The following is a 10,304-nucleotide window of genomic DNA, read 5'->3' on the forward strand; positions in this document are numbered from 1 at the left end:
TCTTATGGAGTGAATATTGCGTCACAGACCGTGATATGTATTACCTGACCTGTCAGTGGTGGCGACAACTGTTAGAAGAGGAAGCGGTGGGCCCACGCAAAACCCCTGGGGACGCTTAAATGTCCCACTTTACTGCTGAATCCCAGGGTGTCTGGTCAGTATGAAGATAGCAAAGAAAGTGGTATCAATGATTGTGAGCAGCTGAGCTTCATAAATTCTGACACTAGTGATTATGAGTTCTTGGGGTTCCCAGAAAACTAGAATAGTACTTGAACCTTAAAGTCTCTCCTCATTTGTTAATGACAGTGATGATGGTTCTTAATACCGCTGTTGACTGCGGTTCACTTTACATGGTTGAAATGTTATTCTGTTATATTTTATTAAATATTTTAGTACACTATTTGGTTCAGAATATTTTTTTTTCTTGTTTTCCTCCTCTAGACCTAGGTGCATCTTATGGTCAGGTGTGTCTTATAGTGTGAAAAATATGGTAATACCAAGTGAAAATGTGACCACTTTTTTATTCCTTCATCACTAACAGAAAAGGATGGTCTTCACCAATTCAGGCGTGCCATGTATACATCATGGTTATTGTAAAGCATACCTGAAATTAAAAGCATATATCTAATTCCATTTTCCCACTGACTTTACATTAGAAAGTGAGAATTACTTTCTAAGGAATGTGAGGTTAGAAAGTAAGGGATATACAATGCCAGCAATGGAAAAGCAGAGCTGACATGTGATTGGTTTACAGCCTGAACCGCAGGTCCACATCTGGACAGTCTGCCAAAATGCAGGTTCCCTGCAGCTGAAGGAGAGGAAGAAAGAATTCAGTGGCTATGTCCAATGAGATGTGCTGTTTACATCCTGCTTGCTCTAACACACAGCTTTGTACTACTAGGGAATAATAAAGGTGTGGACACATATAGTTCTGTTATAATCTCCTAAATCAGCTCTGTGGAGGGAAAATCCCCAAAGATGTGTACGTTCATAGAAAATTGGTTCCAAAATTTATCCCTTCTTTCAAATCACAGTTTCTGTGATAGTAAGCCACATGCCAGGAGCTATGCATATTTAATTATTTATTTTGATGCTTTTCGTAGAAATTCTATTCCTTCCTTGTACACAGCCCTTTTCATACATGGGGAAATGTAATGTAGTGTGTTTAAAAAGCACCTTGAGGCTTAAAGAATTCAGTTGTGCACATTACAGTATTAATTTATTAGAGAACAAAGCCATCCTTTGTAGGATTATAGTAGCCAAAGCATATATCTCTTATTATATTTCAAGAAAATCAAATATTATGACTGCACTTACAAAATGTAAATACAGTGACTCTTACAGCATGATTCATCAATAAACATATTGACCATGGGCCAGGTGAAAGGTAAGTGAAGGTATAACCATAATCCCTAGTGAGGGTGCATTCAGAATCTGTAATTGCATATTAAAGGGACATGTTACAGATGATTGCTTATTTCCCTTTTCCATTTTTGAGAAAATAATGCCATCTTGACATTTGCTCATGCCCAAGTGAATCAAGAAAACAATTTTGCATTTTTTAATGTAGGGAAGATAGAGAATAAGTGCTGGTCTAAATAAAGTATGAGGAGGGAATCCGAAAGTACTGAAATTTATTTATAAAAAATTGTATATTCTTACATGTTTAATCTTCAGTCATCTTCCAAGTAGTCTCCACTTGGTGCAACACACCTCATGAGATGCTTTTTCTACTGCTCAAAACAGGTTTTGAACTTGTCAACTTGGATTCCTTTTAGTGCTGCTTCCACATCAGCAAAATGTTTCCCTTTGAGGGTTTTTTTTTCATATGGGGAAACAAAAAACAAGTCACTCAGGGGAGAGATTTGGTGAATAAGGAGGGTAGGGCATGAAGGGTCATGTCTTTTTTTCAGTCAAAAACTGCTGAACACTTAACACAGTGTGGGCAGGTGGATTCCATTTTTAACAGAAGCACATTTTATTTTATTTATTTTGGATCAAATTCCTTCTACTGGTCTGACCCACATGAGTAGTCTGGGGTGTGGGCAGAAATCTACAACCTGTCCTCGCTCCCATTCCTCCCCGCCCTCCTGGGAGTTCATGACTTAACCCCTGGAGAAAGGAGTGTTTTGGGCAGGGGAGGCAGGCAGAGACAGGAGAAAAAATAGAGGGTTAGGATTTGAAGGTGGCTCAGGGTGATGTAAAAAACACAGACCATGCAGCTAAAACATCCACGGGGTAAAGCAGAGGCTGTTTTCCCTCCCAGGCCCCTTGCCCTTGCCAGGAATGGGAGGGGTCAGGAGGAGAAGCTTCCCTGGAGGCTCCCTATGGTGCCCTTCCTGCCATCAGCAGCTCCCAGATGTTGTCCTGTTTCCTTCACATTGCGCCCCAGGTTGAAATTTTTCTCTGTTCCAATCTTTTAATTCAATCCTATTTTCTGTTCTCTGACAGCTGACTGTGAATTCAATAGAAAGGAATTAAAGGAAACAATTTTATAATATTATCAACATGTGGTATCTGTCATGCTATCACAACACCCTTGGACTGAAGAATAAGCATTCTTCCTAACACCTTCAGCCATGTTGGTCTCGTCTATCAAAGACATAGTCTCAGAATCTGTGAGATGTGCATGCTTTTCTGCTCTGTTTAGCTGTTCAGTCTGTATGCCTGCAAGCTTCACTTTCTGTTGTGCCTCGATCACTTTGGCTTGAAGCTCTGTGAGGCCTTCTTCAACTCCACATCTGTGGGCGCCACCATCTTGACTCGCTTTCTGCGCCTGCCTGTCTGAAACAGTTTTTAAATGTGAAATGAAACCAGTCCTGAAGGTTGAGAAACTTTGTACACATTAAAGTTCATTCTCATACAACTATCATGTAATTACTTAGTAATAAATGAGCTAACATTAAATAATAATTTGACTTTATAAAAATTTAATTCAAAACACACTATCATTTCAACCGAATTGTTTGAAAACTTACTTCATTCAATGGAAAGGAATTAAAGTGAGATACTTCTACCAATGCAGGAAAAATTACTAACTCCCTGTAAACAATGATCTTGATGTCCTCTCTCTATTACGGGAAATTGCCTTTCCCATATTTGCCATAACTTCTTTCTACAATTTGAGTCTTTGCCTCAGGGTTTCCATTTGACTTTGGCTTACTTGAAAGTGTCCCAGAGGTAGAGTCATTGGGAATTGCTGTTAACACATTCCCTGGGAGAGGTGATGTAAAATGCCCCATCTGTCTTGTCGCTCAGGTGAGACAATTCAGTCTCCTAGATGTATCAATTGGTATTGAGCCTCAGTTGATCACAGGGACAACATGCTCATCAAACAACACTATACTGGTTTATTCTATTCTCAGTGTCACCGACTTTATTGTGCCTCCTGGGATCACCAATGAAAGAAATTATTGGCCCTTGAATCCTTTTCTCAGGATCTACTAGGGAAACCCAACCCAAGAGAACATTTTACTATAAGTAGTTTTGCCTCTAATTCTGTATACTTTTTATTATACAAGTATAAAGGCAATTATCAAAAGATACATGGTTTAGGAATTAAGGAAACTGTTAGAAGTGAGACTTAAATTTCACCACACTGTGATCTGGCAGTAGTCATGAGCGTTTTGGACCTTTTCTTTTCATATAGAAGAATTAAATCACTAGATCACATATGGTTAAAGGAAAGAAAGAAATTAATAGGAAGGCTAAAACACTACTGTCACACCACGCGTAGTAGCTGACAGTGGTTGGGGGGGAAAGTCACACTCAGAGAATATAAGATGACTATGCTATATCTCCACTCTATCGCTTCACCCCCTGACCTCTCACTCCTGCTGCTGTGGCCATTGCTCCTTACATCGTGATAAAGCAAAACATCAGTGTAGAAAAAAGTATAGAATTTATAAAGAAAATAATTTTGGAATATTATCAGCACATGGTATCTGTCATGCCATCACAATCAGGTCATGTCTTTCTTTGTTCACATCTGACTTAGAGAAAAGCTTTCACTGAAATTTTATAAGCAACAATTAATATGGCTCCTATTACAGTCCTGAATGACTTTTTCTGTCTCTCTGCAATATCATGAGAGGTGCAAGAAAGGGTCCTGATGCTTCCACATACAATATTGAATCACTTTTTTAACTTTATTTTTAAAGCTATTGCATATGTCCCAATTTTCCCCTGCCCTTGTCCATTTCTCCTCAGCCCTCATCCCTCTCTTCTCTCTCGCTATCATGACACCATTGCCTGTGTCCATGGCTTGTGCACAAATGATCTTTGGCTAATCCCTTCCCCTTCTTTCTTCCAGTCCCCCTCTCTCCCCCTTCCAGTCTGTTCCATGTATCCATGTTTCTGTTTCTATTTTGTTCATCAGTTTATTTTGTTCATTAGATTTCACATATAAGTGAGATCATATGATATTTATCTTTCTCTGACTGGCTTATTTGATTTAGCATAATAATTTCCAGATCCATCCATGCTGTTGCCAAAAGTAATATTCCCTCCCCTTTTTTACACTCATGTAGTTTTACATTGTGTAAATGTACTACAGCTTTTTGATCCACTCATTTACTGATAGACACTTAGGCTGTTTCCAGCACTTGGGTATTGTAAATCATGCCGCTATGAACATAGGGGTGCATAGGTTCTTTCAAATATTATTTCAGAATTCTTAGGACATAGTCCCAGCAGTGGGATCACTGGGTCAGAAGGTGGTTGCATCTTTAATTTTTTGAGGAAACACCATACTGTTTTCCACAATGGCTGCACCAGTCTGCATTCGCATCAACACTGCACTAGGGTTTTCTTTTAATTCCATATAGGCTTTGAACTGATGGAGGCCCTATAATTGACCCCAAGCAGTGCTTCACCTTAGTAGGAATATTACAATGTAATTAGCTGGGGAAATTGAAAGGATAAAGAAACCGTTATTAACAGTTAAGTCAACTAGTCAGATTTTGATAGAAGGAAAAGGTTGAAAGTTTTCTTATCATCTGAGTGCAGATCCCATTTTCTTATAAATTTTGTTTTCCCTGCGATTTACTTTTGTTCTGTCTACAATGGTGTTAGCAAAGATGATGAAGGTGATAATGATGATGACTCCGCATAATTGATAACTATAATAGCAGATAGAATGTGCTAAGCGCTAAAAAAATGACAGGTAAGTCTCATAGGAGTTCAGAGAAAGGCAAGGATGACTTATTTCTGCTTGTGTATGTGTGCATGTTGGGCCAGTTCAACTATACTCAAGTTATGGAATTTTGTCTCATTCCTGAATGCATTGTATTTATGATTCTGTTCATTATTAATTAATGATTATGGATGTATTGATACCGGTTTTGTATTATATTTATCATCATGAAATAACTCACTGAATAACACAGTGTAAGCTAGATTAATGTGTTAGGAGTGTTCTGTGGATAACATAAGAATGTTAAGGAGAGAAACATTAGATTTTGGAAGAGAGTAAGTAAGGCCAATTCTCTAATTCTGGAGGGAACATAATAATTAAGATTGGGGAAGTGAACCTGTACATATCTAATTTTTTAAAGCTTATACAACTATTTAAAAAACTTTCATATTTTAAATTTTCTAATCATACACACACACGCACACACACATACATACACATATAAAATAATTGTTTCAGAAGAGTAAGTATGTTCAGAAAACTTTACTTATCTGGAAACAGTTTTCCTTAATTTATCTAATCATATGTATACCAATCAATGCATATGTAATCTACATAAAAATCCATATATCAGATATAAATATATAGGTTGAACCATATGAAATGGCTATTTAGCCATTTTGACCTCTAAATGGCAATTTCTTATCATTCTAATGACTAGTTCCGCTCTGAATGTGCTCATTAAGTGGCTGAGAGGGTACTGCACTAGCACCATATCACTGCACTGCGGCACAGTAAGGCCAACATAAGTGAAACAAAACTTTTGGAAAGCTGACTAATGATTTTGTTACATAAAATCTACATACTACCTTACTGAAATCAGGAACAGGAAAAAGTTCTCTTCTGTAACAACCTTATTAATCCTATGTTGTCTTTATAGGTTGAGTAATGGCCTGGACTGTGAAGAAATAGACAACTGGGGAGTTAACTCTGGATATAAATTTTTGTATATTTAAACAAATTTCCCTAACTTTAAATTGAATAAGTTTGGCTGAAACCAAGCAGACGCCTTGCCTACTGAGACAGTGGGCTCTATTAAGTGCTCTGTCTGCCTAGACAGCATTGTAATTAATTTTGAAAATGCCACTTAGTATGCTTTTATACCAATTGACTAATGCCAAAAGGATTGACGTAAAATGCATATAATTCTTAATTTGTGGAGCAAAAACAGTTTTAACTGCAGTCATCCAATGTTTTTTTTTATTATTTTATTATTCTTTTATTACAGTTGCCCCAAACTTTCCCCATTGCTCTCCCCTGCCCTGCCTACCCACCCCCACTGCCACAGCCAGTCCCCACCACAGCCTATTATCCATATCCACAGGTCATTTATACATGTTCCTTGACTAGACCCTTCCCCTTTTTTACCCCTGTTCTCCCCCTCAACCCTCCCCTCTGGCCACTGTCAGTCTGCTTCTTAAAAAAAGAAAATTTATTGATTATGTTGTTACAGTAGTTCCAATTTTCCCCCCTTTGCTCCCCTCTGCCCAGTACCCCCATTCCCTCCAACAATCGCATCCCTCTTAGTTCATGTCCATGGGTCGTGCATATAAGTTCTTTGGCTTCACCCTTTCCTATATTATTCTTAACATCCCCCTGTCTATTTTGTACCAGCTGATTATGCTTCTTAGTCCCTGCACCATTTCCCCATTGCTTACCCTCCCCCCTTCCAGCTGTTAACCCTCCAGACGATCTCCATACCAATGATTTTGTTCCTATTCTGGTTTGCTTAGTTGGATTTTGTTCTTACTTTTTAGATTCAGTTGTTCATAGTTCTGAGTTTGTTGTCATTTTAATGTTCACAATTTTTATCTTATTTTTCTTAAGTAAGTCCCTTTGACATTTCATATAATAATGGCTTGGTAATGATGAACTCCTTTAGCTCCACCTTGTCTGGGAGGCATTTCATCTGCCCTTCCATTCCAAATGATAGCTTGCTGGGGAGAGTAATTCCAGTTGCAGGTTGCCTTTCATGACATTGAATACTGCTTGTCAGTCCCTTCCTGCCTGCAGGTGTCCTCTGAGAAATCAGCTGATAGTCCTATAGGCATCCCCCTGTAGGCAACTCTATGTCTCTCTCTTGCTGCCCCAAGGACTCTGTCTTTATCTTTCACCTTTGGCATCTCAATCATGATGCGTCCTGGTGTGGTCCCCTCTGGGTTGAGCTCACCCAGGACCCTCCGTGCTTCCTGGACCTGTATATTTATCTCCTTTGCAAAATTTGGGAAGTTTTCCTCATTTTTTTCAATTCTTGCTTCCTCATTCTGCACTGGTTGACTGTTTTTCCTTCCTTATGTTCCAAATCATTGATTTGAACCCCAGTTTCCTTCTCTTCACCATTGGTTTTGTGCAGACTTTCCTTCGTTTCACTTAGCATAGCCTTCACTTCTTTCTTATGCGTTTGCCGTACTCAAGCATATCTGTCAAACCTGTGAGCATCTTGATCACCAGTGTTTTGAATTCTGCATCTGTTAGGTTGGCTATCTCCTCATCTGTTAGGTTGGCTATTTCTTTGTCACTTAGTTCTCCCACTGGAACCTTGATCTGTTCCCCCTTTTGGGCCATACTTCTCTGTTTCCTCATTCTGACAGGCTCCTGTGTTTGTTTGCCTCTGCGTCCCAGGTAGAGCTGTCGCTCCTGTTATGTTGTAAGAGGCGGAGCCTTAGTGATTCTTCAGTACAGGGTGACCTTTTTTCACCAGGTTGTGGCGCTGTACGTGGGGGAGGGGTCTGAGAGGGAACAATGCCACCTGCCCAGCACTCGCCCCTTTTCCAGGTACCTCTCCCACTTTCACACCGTACTGGCACCCCTCTAGCTGTTGCCTTGGCCATCATTCTCAGAATGGGTGGGTCTGCGGATGTTCTAGGACCCTGAGGACCCTTTAAACAAGTGGACTCTGCTGAGACCAGCAGTTTCTGCCTCTACCCCAACCCCCACTGGTCTTCACAGTCAGAAGCAATGAGGCTTGATTTTCCCCAGTGCTGGCACCGTGGGCTGTGAGGTCCGGTGAGGAGCTGGGAACGCTCCCCAGGTGATCCTCCTGACTTCTTAAAACGTGTGACTGCGCTTTCTGCCGGCCTGCTGCTTCTGCCACTGCTGTCACTGCTGCTACTGCCACCACAGTGCATCCTCTGTTGTGCCCTGGCTCCACTCCTCCTACCTGTCTGGATGAGTATTTCTTCTTTATATCTTTGTTTGTTGGACTTCCATGCAGTTTGATTTTCTGAAACTTCTGTTTTTTTCTAGTTTTGAGGTAGTTGTATTCCTTCTTTGTTGTGGAGGGAGACACAGCGTGTCTGTCTACACCTCCATATTGGCTGGAAGTCCACGTCAGTCTGCTTCTTGTTTCCATGCCTCTGGTTCTATTTTGCTCGTTTGTTTGTTTTGTTCATTAGGTTCCTGTGTTAGCTGAGATCATATGATATTTGTCTTTCACTGCCTGGTTTATTTCACTAAGCATAATACTCTTTAGTTCCATCCATGCTATTGCGAAAGGTATGAGTTCCCTTTTTGTTTCTGCTGTGTAGTATTCCATTGTGTAAATGTACCACCATTTTTTTTGATCCACTCATTTACTAATGTACCTTTAAAAGTGCTATTTTCTAAGATATTGGTGTAGAAATAAAATTATTAATTCCTGTTATAAAATTACAATATTTGTAATATGAAAGTGTTTTATATATAATAATATACACTTGCTGATGAAAATCTAAAGACTTCTTTTGACCAGCCTTCTTTCAGAACATAGATTCCGGTAAAGGAGCACAATAACCACTTTAAAAGCCATTAGAACGTGTAATCTTTCCAAATCAGTACCAATATTTTTTAATAATGAGTTTCTACTCCACTTATATGAAAAAAAATCTCAAAAAATATATATATTAATTATTTTGTCCAATACTGCCAGAAGGAGCAAAGGAGCTTGAAATTTTAATTTTTAGATAATCTTAAAATATTTTTAAAGGGTAGACAAAATTAACATTGTATTTACAATTTTTGCAAAGAAAATCAAGTATTTACATATAAATCTAACAAAATAGGATGGGCATCCTGAAAATGACAAAATGCTGCTGAAGGAAATCAAGACCTAAATAATTGCACAGACATACCACACTCATGGGTTAGAAGACACAACTTAGTAAAGATGTGTCAGTTCTCCCCAAATTGATCTACAGATTTAATGCCTGAAAAAAAATGTGGAAGGAATCCTTCTACTCAATATTAAGACATACTAGGTAGGTATATTAATCAACACAATGTGATCAGTATGATTTTATTGGTGTAATAAACATATAGATCAATGGGACTGAATAAAGAACCCAGAAATAGACCAAAACCAATATGCCCAACTTACTTTGACAAAGGTGTAAAAGCAGTTCAGTGGCAAAAAGGTGTCATTTTTAAAAACGGTGCTGGAGCCAGTGGACATGTGAAATGTGAAACTGGACCTAAACCTCATACCTAATTCAAAAAGTAACTCAAACTGGATCATGTAAACCATAAAAATATAAAACTTCTAGGAAACAGAGGATAGAATCTTTGAAAGAAAAGGCTTGGTGAAGAGTTTATAGACTTGACACTGAACCCACAACTCATAAAAGTAAATATTGATAAATTGGCTCTCATCAAAATTAAATTTTTTCTATGTGAAAGAGCCTACTAAGAGGATGAAGATAAAGCCACAGAATGGGAGAGCACATAGACAAAGTGCGTATCTGAGAAAATATTTTTATCTAGAGTGTAAAAAGATCTCTCAGAACTCATCATTTAAAAACACCAAAAAATCCAATTAGGAGATGTGCAAAAAGATGTGAATAGACATTTTATTGAAGAAGATATACAGATGGCAAATCAGCACACGGTGAATGTTTCAGTATCACTGCCATGAAGACATCCAGTTTTACAAATAACCATGAGCCATCAGCACACCCACCTATCAGAATGTCTAAAATTAGAATGGAGATGGAAATGGTGCTGATGAAAATGCAGAAAACTACATCAGTTATGTGTTGCTGGTAGGAATATAAAGTGGTTGCAACCACTCTAGAAAAGGGTGTAGTAGTTTTCTAAAACTATATATGCACTTACCATATGACCCAGAAATTACACT

This window comes from Furipterus horrens, unplaced genomic scaffold (genome assembly GCF_987537825.1).
Source record: "Furipterus horrens unplaced genomic scaffold, mFurHor1.1.pri manual_scaffold_17, whole genome shotgun sequence".
NCBI lineage: Eukaryota > Metazoa > Chordata > Mammalia > Chiroptera > Furipteridae > Furipterus > Furipterus horrens.